This window comes from Coenobita brevimanus, chromosome 34 (assembly GCF_032717465.1).
Source record: "Coenobita brevimanus isolate Jiangsu-jjx chromosome 34, ASM3271746v2, whole genome shotgun sequence".
Taxonomy (NCBI): Eukaryota; Metazoa; Arthropoda; class Malacostraca; order Decapoda; family Coenobitidae; genus Coenobita; species Coenobita brevimanus.
In genome coordinates, this window is record NC_136987.1 from 607,501 (window position 1) to 632,500 (window position 25,000).

Genomic DNA, 25,000 nt, shown 5'->3' on the forward strand with positions numbered 1-25,000 from the left:
GTGGGGGGAGGAGGGGGAGGGAAAACAGGAAAGCCCCTGGTGGGAGAATTTTGAAGGAAAGTTGGAATTAGGTACACAGTTTTTTAAAAGGGTAAAAATTAACTTGAAATAATATCTATATGGATTTATTAGTACACCTTAAGATGATTTAGGTTTTTATTTGACTTAAACTTATCTGATTGGTTTAGTAGTAGTAGTAGTAGTAGTAGTAGTAGTAACAGAAGTGGTAGCCTTAATATGGTTACTATTATTATTATTAGTAGTAGTATAGTAGCAGAAGTAGTGGTGGTGGTAGTGATTGTAGTATTATTATTATTGGTAGTAGTAGTAGTAGTAGCCTTCATATGGTTACTATTAGTAGTCGTAGTAGTAGTATAGTAGCAGAAGTAGTGGTGGTGGTAGTGATTGTAGTATTATTATTATTGGTAGTAGTAGTAGTAGTAGCCTTCATATGGTTACTATTAGTAGTCGTAGTAGTAGTATAGTAGCAGAAGTAGTGGTGGTGGTAGTGATTGTAGTATTATTATTATTGGTAGTAGTAGTAGCCTTCATATGGTTACTATTAGTAGTAGTAGTAGTAGTATAGTAGCAGTAGTGGTGGTGGTGGTAGTGATTGTATTAGTAGTAGCAGTAGTAGTAGTGGTGGTGGTGGCGGGTGAAGTCTTAGTATCTTTATTATTATTATTATTATTATTATCATTATTATTAATTAGTGGTAGTAGTAGTAGTAGTAGTAGTAGCAGTAGTTGTAGTAGTAGCCTTATTATTGTTGCTACTATTATTATTATTACTGTAGCAGTAGTAGTAGTAGTGGTTGTAGCAGCAGCAGCAGCAGCAGCAGCAGTAGTAGTAGTAGTAGTAGTAGTAGTAGTAGCAGTAGTAGTAGCAGTAGAAGCATCCAACACACACAGAAAATTGGAGAAAGAAAAAGGAAGAAGAAAAAAAAAGATAAGAGAAAATATAAAAGGTAATAAGGAAACAGTATAGAAAATGGAGGGAGGGAGGAAGGGAGAGAAGGGAGCTGATATGAGTGAAAGACTGGGAGACAGGGAGGGAGAATGAAAGAAAAAAGGGAGGGAGAAAGAGGAGATAAGGGAGAAATAGGAAGGGAAGATGGGAGGAGGGGGGGAAGATGGAAGAGAGAGGATCGAAGGATGGAAGAAAAATAGAGAGCGAGAGAGAGAGAGAGAGAGAGAGAGAGAGAGAGAGAGGTGGCACTAACAAACCCTATTAAAGAAGTTCCCTTGATTCAATAAAGACCAATACAACACGCTACAACTTCCCCTCCTCAATTTCTCTCTCTCTCTCTCTCTCTCTCTCTCTCTCTCTCACACACACACACACACACACACACACACACACACACACACACACACACACACACACACACACACACACACACACACACACACACACACACACACACACAGTTTCAAAAAAAAAGTCCACGGCATTGTACTCCCTGTTTCAACTTCATATTCTCTCTCTCTCTCTCTCTCTCTCTCTCTCTCTCTCTTCCTTCGTTACCTTCCTCCATTCATCGTCTTAAAATCCCTCTTCTTCCTCCTCCTCCTCCTCTTCCTTTTCGCCCTCCTCTTTATCTTCTTCTCAACCTCCTCTTCCCCCTCTCCTCTCCTCCTCCTTTCCTCCTCCCCCTCTCCTCTCCTCCTCCTTTCAACTCTTCCTCCCTTTCCTCCTCCTCTTCCTTCCCTCTCCTCACCTCCTCCTACTCCTCTTCCTTTCCTCACTTCCTCCTCTCCTCACCACCTCCACCTCCACTAAAATCACGTCATACATCCTCTATCCCCCTTCTCCCCCCACCACTCTCTCTCTCTCCCTCTCTCTCTCTCAGCCAATATGTCTTGAGAAACTTTAATTCCTGGACTGACGTTTGAGACAAGAAAGGAAAAAAGAAGCAAAAATTGTAATGTTTGGTCGCGAAGATAACTGGGAAGAGGAGGAGGAGGAGGAGGAGGAGGAGGAGGAGAAGAAGATGAAGAAGAAGGAGAGAGAGAGAGAGAGAGAAACATCACACAAACAGGGCACTTTCATTTTCGCTTTCCAATTACTGGATAATAATAATAATAATAATAATAATAATAATGATAATAATAATAATAATAGTAATGGGAAGACGAGGACAATCACAGAGACGAAAGGGAAGAGTTGATGATGATGACGATAAATAATAAAGATAATAATAATAATAATAATAATAATAATAATAATAACAATGATAATAATAATAATAATAATAATAATAATAATAATAATAATAACAATAATATCTCGTTTTCTTTGTGATAAACTGAAGGGGTGTCAAAGGAAAAAATAGAAAATAAATTGGTTAGAGAAGAGATAAGAGGGAGAACTTAAGTAAAAGGAAGATATTAAAGAAGATGAAGATTGAAGGCCCATGGGAGGAGAGGCGGAGCTGGAGGAGGAGGAGGAGGAAAGAGTGAGAAGAATGGGAAGAAGAGTAAGAAGGGAAAGAATAGTAAAGGGAAGAGGAGGAGAAAGGAGGAGGAAGAGGAGGAGGAAAATGAGGGCTGAGAGAGAGAGAGAGAGAGAGAGAGAGAGAGAGAGAGAGAGAGAGAGAGAGAGAGAGAGAGAGAGAGAGAGAGAGAGAAGCCACGGCAGGGGAAGGGCAAAGATAAACCGTAATAACCAGACGAAAAAAAAAAAAAAAATCCGAGAAAATCAAATAAGACCAGAAAAAGAAAAGAAATATATATATATAGGGAAAAAAGACAAAACAAAAAACAAAAAATACATATACAAAAAAAAAAACGAAAACTAAATTAGAACGAAAAAAAAAAAAAAAATCGAAAATGCAAAAACGAAAAAAACTGAGATGAGAAAATAATGTACAAGGTAAAAAAAATATATATATAATAAATTTTAAATCCTTATGAAACTCAGGTAATTAAAAGAAAAAAAAAGTAGGCAAATCATGGAAAATCAGTAGACAAAAATTAGCAAAAAAAAAAAAAAAGAAAAAAAAAAAGAAAAAGAAGTGTGCAAAAGTGACAAAAAATCGTAAAAAAAAATTAAGGGGGGAAAAAAATAGGCAAAAAGAGTATGCAAAAAAAAAAAAAAAAAAAAAAAAAAAAAAGGAGTAGGCAAAAAAGAGCAGACAAAATGAAGGAAAAAAAAAAAAGAGTATGCAAAGAAAAAAAAATGGCAAGAGTAGAGAAAAAAAGAGTCGGCAAGGAGGTTCAAAAAAAAAAAAAAAAAAAAAAAAAAAAAAGAGTAGGCAAAAAAGAGTATGCAAAAAGTGTATGCCAAAAAATGAGAAAAACAGGAAGCTAAAAAGGAAAGGAAAAAACTCATTAAATATTCTATTAATATGGAAGGAAGGAAGGAAAGTGTATCGTGATAATGTATTCAGTAAGTACACATACATACATACAGGCACACACACACACATACGATAGATACTCATAGAATATACATACATACATATAAGCATATACATACACAGGTACACATACACTTTTGCAAACATACATACATACATAAACGGTAGATACACATACATATAGGCACACACACACACACACACAGCTTCCTTCAATCTCTCTCCCTCAAACAACCATAACTCAAAATCATCATAAATCGGCCTAATAAAACAGAAAAAAAAAAAACAAGGAAAAAATAATTTAAAATGACCAGAAAAGGACAGACAAGAAAAACAAAAATACATGATAAAAAAAAAAGATGAAATGGAAACCAAGCAAAAAAAATAAAAATCAGACGCGAAACGAAAAATCTAAAACCAAAAAACAAAAAATCTAAAACCAAAAAACAAAAAATCTAAAACCAAAAAATAAAAAATCTAAAACCAAAAAATAAAAAACCTAAAACCAAAAAACAAAAATTTAAAACCAAAAAATAAAAAATCTAAAACCAAAAAATAAACACCTAAAACCAAAAAATAAAAAATCTAAAACCAAAAAATAAAAAATCTAAAACCAAAAAATAAAAAATCTAAAACCAAAAAACAAAAAATCTAAAACCAAAAAATAAAAAATCTAAAACCAAAAAACAAAAAAATCTAAAACCAAAAAACAAAAAATCTAAAACCAAAAAATAAAAAATCTAAAACCAAAAAATAAAATCTAAAACAAAAAAATCTAAACCCAAAAACAAAAAATCTAGAACCAAAAATAAAAATCGAAAACCAAATAAAAATCTAAACCCAAAAATCAAAAAAATCTAAAAAAATACAAAAAATCTTAAACCAAAAAATAAAAAGAATCTAAAACCAAAAAATAAAAAAATTAAAACCAAAAAATTATTTAAAACATGTTATAAGGCCAAAAAATCATAGCATGAAAATGGACAATAAAAAAATGAAAAAGAAAAAACACGTAAATAAAAAAAAACATGGGATAGAAAAAAGCAAAAAGTAAAAAAAACAAAAACAAGAAAAGACTAAACACTGAAAAAACAAATTGAAAAAAGAAAATTAAAACGAAAAACAGTGAAAAAGGAAACATGGCTAAAATGAAACGAAAAATATTTAAAGAATGGGAGAAAGAAAAAAAAGATGAAAAGCGACGAAAAACAAAAAGAAAAAATTACAAAAAACAAGGAAGGAAAAACACATGAAAAGAAGAAAAAAGAAAAAAAGAACACCCGAAAACAAGAAAAGAAAAAAAACTGAAAACAAGAAAAAAAAAACTGGAAAAAAAAACTGAAAACAAGAAAAAAAAAACTCCTGAGAAAAAAACTGAAAACAAGAAAAAAAAACTGGAAAAAAATGAAAACAAGAAAAAAAAAAACTCCTGGAAAAAAACTGGAAACAAGAAAAAAAAAACAAAAAAAAACTGAAAACAAAAAAAATCCTGAAAAAAAAACTGAAAACAAGAAAAAAAAAACTCCTGAAAAAAAAACTGAAAACAAGAAAGAAAAAAACAGCTGAAAACAAAAGAATGGGTGAAAAAGGGAAGATGGAGTTGTGAAGGGAAACCCAATCTTTATTTTTTTACTCTTTTCTCGACGGGAGGAAGCTCTCTCTCTCTCTCTCTCTCTCTCTCTCTCTCTCTCACTCTCTCTCTCTCTCCCTCTCAACAGTTCCCGTCATACATTTTTCCCTTCCACACCAACGCATAAATATTTTCCTTCCTGGCTCAGACGAGAGAGAGAGAGAGAGAGAGAGAGAGAGAGAGAGACTGTTTCCCTCTCTCCCTCTTCCTTCATCTCTCTCTCTCTCTCTCAGAACCCATCTCTGTCCCGCCTTCTCCCACCAACCTATCCTCTTCCTCCTCCTCCTCCCCACTACTTAACCTCTCCTCCTCCTCCCCACTGCTATACCTCCCTCTTCCTCCACCTCCTCCCCACCATTTTACCTCCCTCTTCCTGGTTCTCCTTCTCTCCATAAATCAGGAGGAGGAAGGAGGAGGATCAGAGCTAAGCTGATATTTCCTCTCCTTGAGTATAAACCGGAGAGATCTTTCCTCCTCTCTCTCTCTGGACTATCTATCTGCCTCTATCTATTTCCTTATTTACTCTTCTGAAGCATACACATAGCTCTCTCTCTCTCTCTCTCTCTCTCTCAAATATCTACCTATATCTGTGTAACCTGAACCATACATGTAACTCTCTCTCTCTCTCTCTCTCTCTCTCTCTCTCCCTCTCTCTCTTTCACTGCTGTTTCGCTTTTTCTCTACTCCTGCCTGTCTGTCTGTCTGTCTGTCTCTCTCCCTCTCTCGCAAAAAGGATAGATTGCTAGATAAATTGAGAGAGAGAGAGAGAGAGAGAGAGAGAGAGAGAGAGAGAGAGGGGGGGTAAAGGCGAGGGGGATATTGAGGGAGGAAGAATGAGGAATAGACAGATTAACAGGTGGATGAAACACACACACACACACACACACAATTTATGTATATATGAGAAATACTGCTAGAGAGAGAGAGAGAGAGAGAGAGAGAGAGAGAGAGAGTGATTACCCCCATTACAGTATCGAAGAGCGAGACCGCCGTGTATTAAGACCGATAATGCAACCCGGAATTAATTGAAAACTCTCCCTTTATCCGGGTTGGGTTCCAGCGAGGTCGAAGGAGGGGTGGAGGGAAGGGGGAAAGGAGAGGGAAAGAGGGAGGAAGGAGGGAAGAGAGAGAAATGTGGAGGAAAGAAAGAAGGTAGGAAGGAGGAGAGAATGGATGAAAAGAGATGTGTAGGAGTAGATAGGGGGAGGATGTGGAGAGAGAGAGAGAGAGAGAGAGAGAGAGAGAATATACCCACTCCCTTATTAACAAAACTATTTCAAATAAAATAATAATAATAATAATAATGATGATCTTTATTCCTAAGCATTCTCTCTCTCTCTCTCTCTCTTCCCTCTCTCTCATCCACTGCAATTACCTCTATTATCACAGTCCCTTCCTCTTTTCCCTCCTTCTCCTCCTCCTAATCTTTCCTCCACCTCTTCTAAAATCTCTCCTTCCTCCATACTTTCTCTCTCCTGTTCCTCCTTAACCCCTTCAGTACGATTACCTCAATTCCTATTCACTTTCCTTGCTTATTTCCTTCCTTCCTTCCCTCCTAACTTCCTTCCATTCTCCCTCTCTTTGTCTTCCCTCCCTTCTTACTTCCTTCCTTTCTACCTCTCTCCATTCCTTTCCTTCTTTCCTTCCCTCTCTCCTTCCTTCCTTATCACCCTCCATTCCTTCCTAATCTTTCCCTCTCTTTCACCCTCATCATCTCACCTCTGCCAAAAACAACATTCTTATTTTCTTTTCCTCTCTCTCTCTCTCTCTCTCTCTCTCTCTCTACCTACCTACCTACCAACTTACCTCCCTCCCTCCCTCCTTCCCTTCATCCTTCCTTAGTACCAACCTTCCACCCTTCTTCCTTCCTTCCTACTAACCTTCCTCCATCTCCTGCCTTTCACCTTTTCCTTCCACCCTCTCTCCCTAATCTCCCTCTTTTCCTTCCTTCCTCTCTCCCTAATCTCCCTCTTTTCCTTCCTTCCTCTCTCCCTAATCTCCCTCCTTCACTCTCATCACCCCGCCTCCACCAAAACCAACATACTCCTTTTCTCCCCCAAATGACAGAATTAAACGCCATTGTCGAAGGTCATTGAACGCTGGAACGAAGGCAGGGAGGATATTAATGGAATTCTTATTATGGTTGAGATTAAGAAAAATACAGGAGTTAGGGATGTACAAAGAAAATGGGGTTCATCTTGAGAGAGAGAGAGAGAGAGAGAGAGAGAGAGTTCCTGCTCTCCTACGTCAGCTCACTTTCACACACACACACACACACACACACACACACACACTTACGTCATCTCTCTCTCTTTCACACACACACACACACACACACACACACACACACATCTACGTCATCTCTTTCTCTCTTACACACACACACACACACACACACACACACACACACATCTACGTCATCTTTCTCTCTTACACACACACGCAACAAACAGATCTCTCTCTGTGTAACACACACACACACACACACACACACACACACACACACACACACCTGCTAAGAGTCACGCAACCAACAAAATGGGACAATTTGCGGTGGAGTAAATTGGATTAGGTTCGTTAGTGTGTGTGTGTGTGTGTGTGTGTGTGTGTGTGTGTGGTGCTTAATAACAGGTGAATTACTGATATATCTATCTATCTATCTATCTGTCTGTCTGTCTATCTATCTATCCAGCTATTCTTAAGGACGATATAACAGGATTTACTGAATGATTGTCTGTTTGTTTGTTAGTCTATTTATATCTATCGATCTATCTATCTATCTATCCATCCACATTTATGCCTATCAGTCTCTATCTATCCATCCATCTATCTATATGCGTCAATCTATCTATCTATCTATCCATCCATCTATCTATATGCCTGTCAGTCTAATTATACCTGTATCTATCTATCTATCCATCCATCTATCTATATGCCTGTCAGTCTATTTATATCTATCTATCTATCTATACAAAAGAATCGCTTGTGAGAAGGAAATAAGAATCCTTTATATAGAAGATGAAAAAAAATATATATGAGTCAATGAAAGAGGAGAGAAGGAAAAGGGGAAAGAACAGAAGAAGGAAAAAGGAAAGAAGGAAGGAAGAAGGATGAAGAAAAAAGGAGGAAAAGTCTAAGGAAAATATATATGGAAAAAGGAGTATGTCAGCTCATAAAAGGGAAAAGGAAGGGAAAAAGAAAGGAGAGGAAAGAAGGAAAAGGGGAAAATTAAGAGGGGCATAAAGGGAGAGGCAGAGGAAATTGGTAAGATAAAGGAAAACCAGTGTGGGGTGAGGCGGGGAAAAAAGCACAGAAGGAAAAGGGAAAAGATAGAAATAGGAAGAGACCAAGGAAAAAGATAGAAGGGAAAGAAGGAAAAAGGTAAATACAGGAAGAGACGAAGAGGGAAAAAGATACAGAAGAGAAAGAAGGAAAAAAGATAATAATAGGGGGAGGTAAAGAAGGAAAAAGATAAAGGATAAAGAAGGAAAAAGATAGAAGAAAAAGAAGGAAAAAGATAGAAGGAAAAAGGGAAAAAGATTGAAGAAAAAGAAGGAAAAATGATAAGGAAAGACATCAAGAAAGAAAGATAAATGAAAAAAAGGGAAAAAGAAATAGAAATGAAGGATAACACAAAAACATCTAAAAAATATCGTAAACCACAAAATTAAAAAATATATCGTAAACCAAAAAAATCGAAAAAATACCGTAAAAAAAAAAAATCGAAAAAATACTGTAAAAAAATCGAAAAAAATACCGTAAAAAATCGAAAAAATATCGTAAACCAAAAATCGAAAAAAACATCGTAAACCAAAAAAATCTTTTAAAATATTGTTAAAAAATCTAAAAAAAATTGTAAACAAAAAAATTTAAAAAAAAAATCGTAAAAATCTAAAAAATATCGTAAGCAAAAAATCTAAAAAAAAATTCGTAAAAAAAAATCTAAAAAAAAATCGTAAACAAAAAATCTAAAAAAAAATCGTAAAAAAAATCTAAAAAAAAAAATCGTAAACAAAAAATCTAAAAAAATTCGTAAAAAAAAAAAAAATCTAAAAAAAATTCGTAAACAAAAAATATAAAAAAAAATCGTAAACAAAAAATCTAAAAAAAATCGTAAACAAAAAATCAAAAAAAAATTCGTAAACAAAAAATATAAAATCGTAAAAAAAAAAATCTAAAAAATATCTTTAAAAAAAAAAAAAATCGTATAGATGTTGACACCACGAAAAATTTTTCACCTTCGCTTTTTAATTCTCAAGATAATTTATTTCCTTTTTTTCTTTATCTTTATCTCCTACTTCTTTTAATTTATTCCCTTTTTTTTCTTCATTCTTGCTGTCTACGCTCGATTTATTTATTTATTTATTTTTTATTTACCTGTGCAGGTTGACACTTATCCAGTCTGATCCAGTGTTGATATTAAGCTGAGAGGAAGTCCTAGGAGCCAAAGAGCTAAGAGTGAGCCATGGGAGCCACAGAATTAGAACCCACAGTTAAGAATGAGTCCTAGGAGCCAGAGTAAGTCACAGAAACCACAGAGCTAGGAGTGGGTGAGTCCTAGGAGCCACGATCTTAGTAGCCAGAGCTAAGAGAATCCTAAGAGCCACAGAGCTAAGAGTCCTAGGAGCCACAGAGCTAAGAGTCCTAGGAGCCACTGAGCCAAGAGTCCTAGGAGCCACAGAGCTAAGAGTCCTAGGAGCCACTGAGCCAAGAGTCCTAGGAGCCACAGAGCTAAGAGTCCTAGGAGCCATTGAGCCAAGAGTCCTAGAAGCCACTGAGCCAAGAGTCCTAGGAGCTACAGAGCTAAGAGTCCTAGGAGCCACAGAGCTAAGAGTCCTAGGAGCCACTGAGCTAAGAGTCCTAGGAGCCACAGAGCCAAGAGTCCTAGGAGCCACAGAGCTAAGAGTCCTAGGAGCCACAGAGCTAAGAGTCCCAGGAGCCACAGAGCTAAGAGTCCTAGGAGCCACAGAGCTAAGAGTCCTAGGAGCCACAGAGCTAAGAGTCCTAGGAGCCACAGAGCTAAGAGTCCCAGGAGCCACAGAGCTAAAAGTCCTAGGAGCCACAGAGCTAAGACTCCTAGGAGCCACAGAGCTAAGAGTCCTAGGAGCCACAGAGCTAAGAGTCCTAGGAGCCACAGAGCTAAGACTCCTAGGAGCCACAGAGCTAAGAGTCCTAGCAGCCACAGAGCTAAGAGTCCTAGGAGCCACAGAGCCAAGAGTCCTAGGAGCCACAGAGCTAAGAGTCCTAGGAGCCACAGAGCTAAGAGTCCTAGGAGCCACAGAGCTAAGAGTCCTAGGAGCCACTGCGTTAATGGCTCGTCTTGTTAGTATTCTCGAAGGGAATCTTTAAATTTAATCCAGTTTTACCCAATTTTCTGACTGGATGACTGTGGATGGGGAGGAGAGGAGGGGAGAGGAGAAGGGAAGAGGAGAAGAAAGGAAGAGAGGGGAAGGGAGAAGAAAGGAGAGGAGAGAAGACAGGAGGAGAGGGAAGAAGAAAGGAGAGGAGGGGAAGGGAGGAGAGGAGAGAAATGAAGAGAAGAGAGGAGAGGAGAGGAGACGAAGAAGAGAGGAGAGGAGAGAAGAGGAGAGGAGAGGAAAGGAGAAAAAAGGAGAGGAGAGGAAAGAAGAGAAGACGAGGGAGGGACAGGAAAAAGAGAGGTAAGGAGGAGAGGAGGACAGCGGCTACAGGAGACGGGAAGAAGAGGAAGAAACTGAAGAGGAGAGGAGAGGAGGGGAGAAGTCAAGGCGGAGGAGAGAGGAGCGTATCTATCTATTTCCTAGTTTATCTATTATCACCCTGTCTATTCCTCACCTCTCAGTCTGTCTATCTATCCATCCATCTATCTACCTGTCTTTCCATGTCAATTTACCTTCAGTCTATCACCTCACTCCTCATTATCTATCGTGTCTATCTATCTATCCATGTCAGTTTATATTCAGCCTATCCACCCGTCTATCTATCTATCTACCTACTATCTATCTATTCTAAATATCTATCTACCTATTATCTATGTATCTATCTTCCTACTATCTTTCTGTCTACTATCTACCTATCTACCCGTCTATCTATCTATCCGCCAGTACCCACAGTAACTACAACAGAGGCTTGGCCACTGGCTATATACTGGCAAAACGTGAGGGGCCTGCGTGTGTGTGTGTGTGTGTGTGTGTGTGTGTGTGTGTGTGTGTGTGTGTGTGTGTGAGAGAGAGAGAGAGAGTAGGGTCCAGGAGGAGGGGTAGCTGTGTTATTCTTCCCTCGCCCGACTCGTTACTTAAGTGAATCAAAGTTAGCAAATTGGCTGCTTGGCCGCTTTCACAATACTGGGGCTTCTTACACACACACACACACACACACACACACACACACACACACACAAAATACACACACACACACACACACACACACACACACAGACACAAGGCTAACATCAAGGCTACAAAAACATTGCAAGTCTTCCCCCTTCTCTCTCTCTCCCACACACACACACACATTTCTCCTTCAAGCTTCCTGTCTGTCTGTCCATATATCTATCTAGTTTGGTCTCGTCTGTCTATCTATCTATCTGTCTCTTCCTCCTTCCTCTCCTCTCTCTCTCTCTCTCTGCAACACCAACACAACAATACTGATGAAAAACAATGTTGCACAGCCTCGTAACACTCAACAACACTTAGCCTCAATAATGCAAGAGGGTGCAACGGGTCCTTCATACTGACTCCTGTTGCAAATGATATTGACCCCTTGTTGCAGGATCTCAGCGTGCAACAGAGAGCAAGAAGTTGAAATATGCACGGAAAATTGGTGTGTGTGTGTGTGTGTATGTGTGTGTGTTTTGGTGTGTGTGTGTGTGTGTGTGTGTGTGTGTGTGTGTGTGTTATAATGATGCATGGAGAGAGAGAGAGAGAGAGAGAGAGAGAGAGAGAGAGAGAGAGAGAGGTAAGAAAAACAAAGAACAGAAGAAACAAGGAAGATGGAAGAGGAAGAAGAGGAAGATGCTAAAGAAGACACGAAGAGGAAGAAGATGCTAGGAAGAGGAGGAGGGAGATCTGATGAGGAAGAGGAATATTTTAAGAAGGACGAGGAGAAGGAGGAGGAGGAAGAGGAAAAGATTGATGCGAGAGGAAGAATGAGCATATATGAAGGGAGAATAAGTGAATTTTATATAAATGGGGAGAGGAATATCTTATCTGTGCATAATTTGTAGGGAGATGGGGAGAGAAGGAAAGAGGAGAGGGGAGCGGGAGAGAGGAGAGGGGAAAGAGGAGGGGGGAGAGAGGAGAGGAGAAGGGGGAGAGGGAAGGATGTGGTGAGTGAAGAGGAGGAGGAGGAAAGAGGTAGAGAAGGAGACAGGAGAGAATTTGAAGGAAGAATCAGTGAGAAGATAAGGCAAGAGAGAGAGAGAGAGAGAGAGGTAGTGAAATGGGTGTTGTGGAGAGCAAGGTGATTTGTCTTGTAAATCTGACAGTCCTAGGCAATTCCAATTTCTAAGATTGAGAGGGAGGGGAAGGGAGCGAGGGAGGGGAGGGGAGGGGAGGGGAGGGGAGGGGGAGGGAGGGAAGGGGAGGTGGTTAGGGAGAGGAAAGAAAGAAGAGGAGGGTAGAATGGTAAGGGAAAGAGGGAAGGAAGGAAGGAGGGGAGGGATGGATGGATGGATGGAGGGAGGGATGGATGGATGAATGGATGGATGGATGGATGGATGAATGGATGGATGGATGGAGGGAGGGAGGAAGGGGATGGAGGGAGGGAGGGAGAGGAGGGGAGGGCAGAAGACAAGGAAAAGAGGGAAGGAAGAAGGGGAGCAAGGAAGCGTGGAGAGAAAAGGAGGAAAGAGAGGTGAGGGAGAGAGTTACAGTCGGAGAGGATGAGGGGGGGAGGGAGAAGAAATGGGAAGGAAGTGGAGGGAGAAACAGGGAAGGAAGGGAGGATATAAAGGGAGGGGAAGAAAGGGGGAGGGGAAGGGAGAGGGAGAGAGGGAGGGAGGAAACGATGGGAGGGAGGAGAGGGAGAGAGAGTTTGTTATGACGTAGTGATAGATGGGAGAAAGAGGGAGAAAGGACTGTGAAGAGAGTGAGAGAGAGGGAAAATGAGGAAGAGGAAGAGGCAGAGAAGAAAACCAGGAGGAAAAGATGGAGGAAAAAGAGGAGGAAAGATGGAGGAAAGGAAATATGAGTAAGGAGGGGGAAAAATTTTTATGCCGAGAAAGTAATATAAGACTGTAAAATTCCTTAAAGTTATAGAGGAGGAGGAGGAGGAGGAGGAAGAGGAGAAGGAGGAAGAGGAGGAGGAGGAGGAGGAGGGGAGAAACTGGGAGGAAGAGTGAGAGAGAGAGAGAGAATCATTTTTTTTATTCCATACCACGACTGAATTTCTCTCTCTCTCTCTCACCTGTTACCTGAAGGAAGGATCAATCAACCACAACAGGTAATCCCCAAAGCTAATCCGGGATGGTGGTAGCTGTAATCCCCCTGTGTGTGTGTGTGTGTGTGTGTGTGTGTGTGTGTAATAGTGGTGGTTGGTGGAATGTTGGTCAGCTGTGGTGGTGGTGGTGGTAGTTGTGGTGGGAATGTTGGTAGTTGTGGTAGAAACGGTAGTTGGGGTAGTAATGTTGGTAGCTGTGGTAGGAATGTTTGTGGTTATGGTAGTAATGCTGGTAGTCGTGGAATGCTGGTAGTTGTGGTAGGAATGTTGGTAGTTGTTGTGGGAATGTTGGTAGTTGTGGTAGGAATGTTGGTAGTTGTGGTAGGAATGTTGGTAGTTGTGGTAGGATATATTTGTAGTTATGAGGGACAGACAAAAGCAGAGGAGAGAAAATGAAGACAGTAGATAAAAAGTGGAGGAAGAAAGAGGGAAGAAGGAAGAAAGAGGGAAGAAGGAAGAAGGAAGAAAGAGGGAAGAAGGAAGAAAGAAGAGGGAAGAAGGAAGAAAGAAGAGGGAAGAAGGAAGAAAGAAGAGGGAAGAAGGAAAAAAGAAGAGGGAAGAAGGAAGAAAGAAGAGGGAAGAAGGAAGAAAGAGAGAGAGGGAGAAAGAAGGGATGAGTAAGTGTGGAGGGAGGGAGGGAAGAACAAAGGAAGGGAGGGAGGGAGGGAGAGTACAGGAAGCTCATGATGACAAACCCAGGCATCCACCATCTTGACCTTAGCCCCCCCCCTCCCCTCTCTCTCTCTCCCTCTCCTCCAATCGTCCTTTCTTCCTCTCCCAACTAACCATTCTAACATTCCTCTCTCTCTCTCTCCCTCTCTCACACACACACACACACACCAAGTAACCAATTCACTCTTTCCTCTGCCATCCACCAATTCCCCCTTAACCTCCTCCCCTCCCTCCCTCCCTCTCTCTCTCTCTGACGTGATTAGGGGTACTGTGACATCAAGGGGGGCCAGATCAGTGACTTCTTTTGATGTCTCTCGCAGTCAGAGTTTAGACCTATCGAGGACACGTGAATTCCCCTTTTAACTTCTACGTGAGTGGAGAGAGGGAGGGTAATGCGATCAAATGGAGGGGAGGGGAAAGAGGGAGGGGAGGGGGGAGAAAGAGGGGGAATATTTGATAGAAGGGAATGGGAAGAATGAGGGGAGAGGGAAGGGGGAGGGAGGAAGAGGGGAGAGATGGAGGAATATTCGATAGAAGGGAATGGGAGGGAGGGAGGAAGTGGGGAGCGATAGGAGAGTAATCGAAGGGGAGAGGAGGAGGGAGGGGAAGGGGAGGGGAGGGAGAGGGAAGGAGGAAGAGGGGAGAGAGAAGGGAATAATCGACAGAAGGGAATAGGAAGAAGAATGAGGGAAGGAGAAGAGGGAGGGGGGAGAGGGAAGAAAGTAATAAAGGGAGGGAAGGTGGAGGGAATGAGGGAGGAAAAGGGGGGTGATATTTGTATGAATTAGAGACAGATCGGGAGGAGAAAGTGACAGAGAGGAGGGTAGGGGAGAGGGAGTGAGAGGGGAGAAGAGAGGAAAGAGGGGAGAGGTAGATGAAAGGGAGAGGGGAGAGGGAGGGGAGGGGAGAGATAAAGGAATAAAGGAGAGAAAAGGGAGAAATGAACAGAGTAATGCTATCAAAGGGGAGGGGAGGGGAGAGGAAGGGAGGGGAGGAGGGGAGGGGAGAAAAAGGGGAGGAATAAACGACAGAAGGGAATAAGAAGGAGAAAGAGAGAAGGTAATGGGATAATCTGAGAGAGAGAGAGAGAGAGAGAGAGAGAGAGAGAGAGAGAGACAGGCAAGACAATAACATTAGAGTAAACCTTTTGCAACAGCCCTTTACCTTTGTTGAGCCTCTCTCTCTCTCTCTCTCTCTCTCTCACACACACACAGACACACTCAAAATTCTTCTTGCATTTTTTCCTGTAATTTCCCCGTCCAAATTAATCAACACTTCTTTGCATCTTTTAGTAGGAAATTATGTTGCAACACGAGCAACTTCAATCACATTCTCTTGCAATACTGGGATTCTCTCTCTCTCTCTCTCTCTCTCTCTCTCACACACACACACACACACACACACCGTCTCTCTATATTTATCTCTCTCTCTCTCTCTCTCTCAAAACTCTGCACTGTGTCATCAGAGAGCAGATGGGAATGCTTTGAGGTATGTATATTAAGTGGGGACTCTCTTCCTCCTCCTCTCTCCCCCTGGAAAAAGGTACGCACACACGTAATTGATACACGAGGCATTTGTGTGTGTGTGTGTGTGTGTGTGTGTGTGTGTGTGTGTGTGTGTGTGTGTGTGTGTGTGTGTGTGTGAGAGAGAGAGAGAGAGAGAGAGAGAGAGATACATACATACAACTGAATTATCTACCTAAATAGATATAGACAGACAGGTAAATAGATAGTTAATAGACAGACACAGACTGATAGGAGTAGATAGACAGATAGATAGGCGGATTCCTTTCCTACCCTCTCCTATCACCACCTCTCTTTCTCCTATTCTTATATCCTATCTTCTACCGCCATCATCATCATCATCACCATCATTTTCATCATAATCACCACCACCACCTTTTCTCCCATTCTTCATCTATAACGACATTCCCTTCTCTTCTCTCTCCTATTATCTCCTCCTATCTCCTACTGCCATCATCATCATCATCATCATCACCACCACCAATTCCCCCATTCTTCTTCTATAACGACATTCCCTTCTCTTCTCTCTCTCTTATTATCTCTTCCTCCTATTCCTATTATCATTCTTATCTCCTGTCTCCTACTGCCATCATCATCATCATCATCATCATCATCAATCATCATCATCAGCACCCAACCATATTCCCTTCTCTTCTCTCTCCTAGTATCTCTTTCTCCTATTATTATCCTTATCTCCTATCTCCTCCTATCTCCTACAGCCATCATCACCATCATCCTTCCTCCACCACGCCTGAGATATTCCAAGTCTTCCCCTCTTTTTTCTTTTTGCTCTCTTTCTCTTTTTTTTCCTCTTTTCTGCTATCTTTTTTTTTGCTCTCTTCTGTCTCCTGTTTCCTTCCATCTTTCTTCTCTCTTTTCTCTCTCTCTCTCCCCTCTCTCGTCCACTGTTATTCTACTACTACTATTATGGTACTACTACTGCTACTACTATTCCTGCTACTACTACTACTATTACTACTACTACTACCACCACCACTACCACTATTACTACTGTACTACTACTACTACTACTATTACTATCACTCTCTCTTACTACTACTATCACTCTCTTTCTCTCTCTCTCTCTCTCTCCCTCTCCCTTTTTCTTTACCATCCTTCCCTCCTCCCAATTCCCTTCTTATATTCTCCCTTCCCTCCCTCCCTCCCTCTCTCCCTCCCTCCCTCCAAGGGCTAGAAAAATACCACCTTCAGATACACGCTTTTTCCTCAGCCTTCCTGATATAAATATTGGGAGGGAGGGAGGGAGGAGGGGAGGGAAGGGAGGGAGGGAGGGAGGTGGAAAAGAGGGAAGAAGGTGGGAAGGAAGGAGAGGATATAGGTGTGGAGGGAGGGAAGGAGCGAGAGAAGGTGGAGGTGGGAAAGGAAGGAAAGAGGGAGGGAGGGAGGACAGGAGGCAAAAGGAAGGAGGTAGGAGGAAGAGATGGAGGGAAGGATGGAGAGAGGGGGGAGAGAAATGAGAGGCAGAGGAAATGAAAAAATAAGGGAGATGGAAGAGAGAGGGAAGGAAGGGAAGAAGGAGGTAGAAAGGAGAGGGGGAGGATGGGATAGAATAAGAGGAGATGGAGAGAGAAGATGGGAGGGAAAAGAGGGAAGATGGGAGGGAAGGAGGAGGGAAAGGATTGGGAAGGGGAAAGAGAGGATGCTTGGGAGAGGGAAGGAGGGGAGGGGAGGGGAGGGAAAAGAGTGAGAGTAGGAGGAGAAGGAAGAAGAGAGCAAGGAGAAAAGAGAAAGGAAAACACAGAAGAGAAAATATCAACCTTGACAGTAAAAAAAAAAGAAAAAAAAAAAAAAGAAAAAGAAAAAAGAGGAAGGAAGAACTAGAGATAAATGAGGAGGAGGAGGAGGAGGAGGGAGGGAGGGAGAGAAAAATAATAGGAGGAGGAAATTAGAAAGACTAAAGAGGAAAATAAAGAGGAGGAGGAGGAGGAGGAAAGAAGGAGAGACTGGACAGAAAGTAAGGAGGAGGAGGAGGAGGAGGAAAGGAGGAGGGAAATACCTACCCAGGGAGGGGAAAATTGCTGAGGGAGGAAAAATGGATCCGCTGCGAGAAACAATAGCCGATCAGGGAGAGAGAGAAAAAAAAAAGTTTATTACTTTTATGGGTCATTTTTCATTATTATTATTATTATTATTACTACTACTATTATTATTATTATTATTATTATTATTATTATATCCATTATTGTGCTTTATACATCATTATTATTATCATCATCATCACAATACTAATAATAAAAATAATAATAATAACGATACAACTAGTAGTAGTAGTAGTAGTAGCAGCGGTAGAGAGAGAGAGAGAGAGAGAGAGAGAGAGAGAGAGAGAGAGAGAGAGAGAGAGAGAGAGAGAGAGAGAGAGAGAGAGAGAGAGAGAGAAGAAAAGGAAGAAAGGGAAATAAGGGAGGGAAGATGGGAGTGAGAGAGGAAAGAGGGAGGGAGGGAAGGAATAAGGGAGATAAAGAAGGAAAGGTGAAGGAGGAGGAGAGGTGTTCCATCATTGTCTGGTGAGGTGGCGGGTAAGGAAGGAGGAAGGAAGGAAGAGAAGTAGGAAGGAAGACATGCAGAAGGGACAAAAGGAATGATAAGAGAAATAACGATAAATATGGCCTGATGGATGGAGAGTGGGAAGGAAGGAAAGAAGGAAGGAAGGAAGGAAGGAAGGAATAACGTACTGTATAAATGGACTGAACGATGGATAATAAATAACGAAGAGAGAATTAATTACAATATTATACACTGAATGCAATCTTATTTTTCTCTCCTCTTTTTGTTGTTAAGTAAGTGTAACAAAAAAAATTAAGAAGTATATACAGTAAGTAAAGGAGAGTGAGGTATTCGTCTCTCTCTCTCTCTTTAATTCTATCCTTTCTTTCTCCTCATCTGTATCCCCTTTCTCATCGTTAATTATATTCTCTCTCTCTCTCTCACTCTATCTTTCTCTCTTTCTCTCTCTCTCTGGTTTGGTCATCAGTCCACACACAGTAACATCTGACAATAATGCAACAAACACCACCACCACCGCAGCTGTGGTGGTGGTGGTAGTTTGGTGGATGGTTGTGGTAGTTGTTTGTGGCTGTGGTGGTTGTTTGTGGTGGTGGTGGTGTTTGTTTGTGGTTGTGGTAGTGGTTGTTTGTGGTGGTGGTGGTGGTGTTTGCTTGTGGTTGTGGCAGTGGTTGTTTGTGGTGGTGGTGGTGGTGTTTGCTTGTGGTTGTGGTAGTGGTTGATCTTTGTTCTGTGTAAAAGGGGAGAAAAGTGAGAGAGGGGTGAGAGAGGAGAGAAGGGAGGGGGTTAGAGAGGGAAGGGGGTGAGAAGGGAGAGGGAGAGGGGAGGGAGAGGAGTGAGGAAAGGGGGAGAGAGGGGTGAGGGGTGAGGGAGAGGGGAGGAAGGGGTGAGAAGGGAGAGGGTGAGAGAGGGGAAAGGGTTAGAGAGGGGAGAGGGGGAGAGGAGTGAGGAAGGGGGGAGAGGTGAGAGGGGAGGTGAGAGGGGTGAAGGGGTGAATCAGGTGTTAAGTATGAGGGATAGGGATGATGGGAGAGAGAGAGAGAGAGAGAGAGAATTAGTAAGAGGGGTGGAGGTAAGATAACAGACTTGCTTCATTATTGGGGAAGACGATGATGCATGTTTTCATCTTGTGTATCGACTAGGAGAGCAGAAGGGAAGAAGAAGGGAGGAAATGAAGAAGGAAAGAAGAAGGGAGGAAATGAGGAAGGAAAGAAGAGGGGAAAGAAGGGAGGAAATGAGGAAGGAGAGAAGATAGAGGAAGAAGAGGAGGAGAAAGAGAAAGGGGAAGGCGATAGGAAGAATGAGAAAAGGGAAGGAAGATGGGAAGGAGTAAAGGAATGAAGAAGGGAGGACATGAAGAAGGAAAGAAGATGGAGGAAGAAGAGCATGAGGAGAAAGAGAAAGCGGAAGCAGAGGGAAGAGAAGGGGAAAGAAGATGGAAAGAAGAATGAAGGAAATGAAGAAGGAAATGAAGATGATGGGAGAAGAGGAAGTATATGGAAGAAGAATGGAGGAAATGAAGGAAAAAGGATGGGAGAAAAAAGGAGAATATATAAAAAAAAAGGGAGGAGAAAAGAAAGAAGGAAGGAAGGGAGAAAAGAGAAGAGAAAGAGGCAGGAAAGAGGGAGGGAGAAGAGAGGAAGGAAAGGAGAAGAGAGAAATGGACGCAGGAAGGGAGAAGAAAGAAGATAGAAGAAGAGGGAAGAAAAATGAAAGATAAAAAGAGAGAGAGAGAGAGAGAGAGAGAGAGAGAGTGAAAGAGAGCCAGCTTTAATTAGCGGCACTAATCCACACCCACACATATTTATCTCACTTCTCCCTCCTCTCCTTTCCTCATCTCTCTCATCCCTCCTCCTCCTCCTCCTCCACCTCTCCCCTCCCTCCTTTTCTTCCTTTCTTCACCTTTCCCATCCCTCTCCCTCCATATCACTCATATTCTCCCTCCTTTCTTCCCTCCGTCTCTCCTTCCCTCCCTCCATCCCTCCCCGTCACACCTATCTCACTCTTCACCTCTCCCATCCCTCTCTCCTTCCTCCCTCCATCCCTCCCCGTCACACCTATCTCACTCTTCACCTCTCCCATCCCTCTCTTCCTCCTCCTCTTCCCTCCATCTCTCCACCCCTCCCTCCCTGTCATATATCTGTCTCACTTTCGCCTGAACGTGGTTTGGGTTTAGACAAGATGCGCCGATTTTCTGCCACTGCCGTCAAGAGCAAGCACAAATCCTCAATTCCCCTAACACCTCTTCCTGGGCGATTTATTCTGCTTATGACAGCCTTTTCTGTGTTTCTCAATTCATTCTTGCATCACCACACACTGTATGGAAAAAAAAAAAAAAATCACCCAGCCGTAGCCAAAAAATAAATCGCTATGGAAGAGGTGTTAGGGAACTTCCTTAACCACCTAAACTACCATCCTAACTACCAGAACGTCTTATCTATACTATCTGTACTATTTTTCCTATCTACACTACCTTATCTATTTATATATTTCACCATCACTACCATCTATACTATTCCCTAACTACAAAGGTAACTACACATCCTCTATTCCCCACCTGATCTTAACACCTTGACTATCAGAAGGCTTGGATCTTCACTATCTATACTATTTTCTTACTATTTCCTACTATCTACGTACACATTATTCTATTTATATATTCTTTTATGGGAAGAGAAATTACACTTCCTAACAAACTCAGTGTGATTCCTTAGTGTGTGTGTGTGTGTGTGTTTGTGTGTGTGTGTGTGTGTGTGTGTGTGTGTGTGTGTGTGTGCCCCTCTCTCTCTCTCTCTCTGTTTCTCTCCCCTCGTTCCCCTTCTCTCTCCCTCTTTCTCTCCCCTCGTTCCCCCTCTCCCCTTCTTTCCCCCTCTCCCCACCACCAAACACCCCAATCAACCCAAAACTACCCAACTTCCCCCCAACACCCCACCATCACAGGCCCCAACAACAAAGGGGAATAACACACAGCCAACCTTACCTGAAGTTACCTATGCAAATCACACCTTATTAATCCCATACCTGTCCACCAATAACCCCTCCTTTATTCCACTGTGATCTTTCTCTTGTTTTATTTTATCTTAGAATTACTTTGATTTAGAGGGAAAATAAACACACTTACACATTGACTGATACACACACATACACATACATATATACACAGACACACACACACAAAAATCATACATACATACATACAGGCACACACACACACACACACAAAATCATACATACACAGACACACACACAAGCTCAGTCTGCCTCGTTCTGTATTATGTACCACCCCACTCCACGACAACCCGGGTATACTCATAAATAATCCCGCGGGCAGTAGTCTCCATAGGGACGGGGTAGAGGTAGACTGGTAGACCCTATGCCATATTCAACGAGGCAGCGTGGAGAGGTTACGCTGCATGGGGTTAGGATCGATATGGGGAGGAGAGGAGGCAGGTCAACTCTGGAACTGTCTCCCTCTGTCCTTATTTCCTACTGCCTATGACCTCCTGTCTTTCCAACGCAGTCTGTCCAGGCACCTCGAAAGGAACGGATCTGGAATTTGGCTTTCTGTTGTCTTGCTTTTGTTTTTTCTTAGAGGGAAAAATCTTGGGGGCTCCTGGCCTTTGGTTCCTTCTTCCCTGCACACACACACACACACACACACACACACACACACACACACACACACACACAGACGGCAAGCCAATTTCTCATAGGTAACTTTAACCTGTACTCTTGACGGTTCAGAAGGCTCCCTAGCACCTCTTCCTTAGCGATTTATTTCAGGAGGGGGAGGCAAAAACGTCGATGGCGTCTGACTGGTACACGACACATCAATATACGTACGTAGCTTCGGTGATGTGCTAAACCTACTCCATCGATTAATTTCGTTTATAAAGGCTTCAACACGCTTGCCTCTGTGCTTTGGTCACCTACTGGCGGCTCTCCATGCTGCTCGATCTCTAGCAGCCCCTCTATTCAGTCCCTTATCCCTGAGGCCACACTCTATGACCCCGTTCCAGGTCTTTCTCGGTCCACCTCTTGCAACATCACCCTTTACGTTCCCATGTCTCACCCTCCGCACCCAGATGTCACCCTCCATCCTCTCCACATGCCCAAACCATCTCAATCTGCCCCTCCTCATCACAACACCAATACACTCCAGTCTCTTCCTTCAATCGCAATCCTAGCCAACCCCAGGCCTCGCATTCAAGGACGCATTGCACATCCACCTAATCACTGACATTTCTGTACGTTTGAGCCTACGAATATCCTCTTCCTTTACTGCCCAGGTCTCTCTACCATACAGCATTACACTCCTACCTAGTAAAACTTAATAACATGATATACTGCCTTTAACCTGGCCTAAAATTGCCACCTCTCCATCTTGAATGTTGAGTTGTAACAATATATTAACACTACAATATGATGCAATACTCCGTTCACTTGATCTTGGCATAAAATTGTCAACCCTCTGAGCTACCTACACACACACACACACACACACCTACCTACCTCCCACACACACAAAACCACTCACCTACACACATACCCATCCACACACACACACACACACACACACACACACACACACACACACACACACACCTATCTACCCCCCCCACACACAAATCCACCCACCCACACACTTACGCACCTACCTGTCTACCTACCTATCTCCACACGCACACACACACACATTTTCCTACCTACCTACCCACCCATCCCAACGCACATACTCATCTACCTACCTACCTGTCTATCCACACACACACACACACACACACACACACACACACACACACACACACTCACACAATGTACTCCAAATGTACAGTACAGAAGCACATTTCAGTACACCTGAAGGCGAGTTAGAGTAGTTTAGTTAAGTGCTAAAGGGGCCAGGGGGTTGTGTGTGTGTGTGTGTGTGTGTGTGTGTGTGTGTGTGTGTGTGTGTGTGTGTGTGTGTGTGTGAGAGAGAGAGAGAGAGAGAGAGAGAGAGAGAGAGAGACCGGGACGAGGTAAGAGGATGAAAAACACGAGAGAGAAGGAAGGGAGAGCTGCTAGGAGGAAGGGAGGGAGGGAGGGAAGGCAGGACAAAAGAAAAAGGGAGAGAAAAAGAGTTAGTAGGGTAAGAAATTATAGAGTAGTCTCTTATGAGGAATGGGTAAGTAGCTTGGAGAGAGAGAGAGAGAGAGAGAGAGAGAGAGAGAGAGAGAGAGAGAGAGAGAAATATACCAAGCTCAACGCGCCAGAATAAGCATAACGATTTTCTTTCTTCCTTTATTGTCTTAAGTAACCTAAGCAATGTCTTGAAAGAAACTTATAAGTGTCTTGGAAGAAACTTATAAGTGTCTTGAAAGAAACTTATAAGTGTCTTGGAAGAAAGTTATAAGTGTCTTGGAAGGAACTTATAAGTGTCTTGGAAGAAAGTTATAAGTGTCTTGGAAGAAAGTTACAAGTGTCTTGGAAGGAACTTATAAGTGTCTTGAAAGAAACTTATAAGTGTCTTGGAAGAAAGTTATAAGTGTCTTGGAAGGAACTTATAAGTGTCTTGGAAGGAACTTATAAGTGTCTTGGAAGAAAGTTATAAGTGTCTTGGAAGAAAGTTATAAGTGTCTTGGAAGGAACTTATAAGTGTCTTGGAAGAAAGTTATAAGTGTCTTGGAAGAAAGTTATAAGTGTCTTGGAAGGAACTTATAAGTGTCTTGGAAGGAACTTATAAGTGTCTTGGAAGAAAGTTATAAGTGTCTTGGAAGGAACTTATAAGTGTCTTGGAAGAAAGTTATAAGTGTCTTGGAAGAAAGTTATAAGTGTCTTGGAAGAAAGTTACAAGTGTCTTGGAAGGAACTTATAAGTGTCTTGGAAGAAAGTTATAAGTGTCTTGGAAGAAAGTTATAAGTGTCTTGGAAGGAACTTATAAGAAGGAGCCAAGAGTAATAAGACGGTGATCAAAGGACTCGTGGATATGACAGGAAAATTGCAAAGATCTTAGTATGCAACATTGAAAATCTTACTTTGCAACATTAATGAAAAAAAAAAGTTAAAAAATAAAAAAAAAGGCATGGAGTTGGCTGCATGTTTTCATTTTTTGAGAGATGATTAGAGTATACACACACACACACACACACACACACACACACACACACGTAAACATACACCCCAACCCAACCTCTCTGTCTGTCTCTCTCTCTCTCTCTCTCTCTCATTCCACTGTGACGAATTAATAGGTTACCTGAAGAGGAAAAAAATAATAAACGAGCAATTTTCTGCCTTAACAACTTCCTATGGCGATTTATATTTCAGTGGGAGCAAGAAATGAAGGTCCCGGGTTCGACTCTGGGTACTCCGTTTTTTATACGTGTTTTTCAGGGGTATATTAATTGATTTTGAGTTTATATTTGCGTGTGTGTTTTTTTTTAGTAACATATATACATACATACACAGATACATACATATACTAGTACCCCCCTTCTCTCTCTCTCTCGCTCTCTCTCTCTCTCTCTCTCCTTGACAAATGATCCCTTCCCCCCCAAACACTTCCGTCATTTCCTTCCTCTTCCTTCCTTCCTTCATATGTTTATTCATTTTCTTCTACCATTTCTTTATCAGTCAATAACACTTGCACTGTGCTCTGCCTTCTTTCTTCCATCCATCCTTCCTTCCTTCTTTCCATCCATCCTTCCCTTCACTCATTTATCCATCCAACTATCCCTCCTCTCTTCCATCCATCCATGTTTCCTTTCTTCCATCTATCCTTCCCTTCCTCCACCCATTTACCCATCCAACCATCCTTCCTTTCTTCCATCCATCCATCTTTCCTTTCTTCCATCCATCCATCTTTCCTTCTTTTCTTGCGTCCATCCATCCATCTGT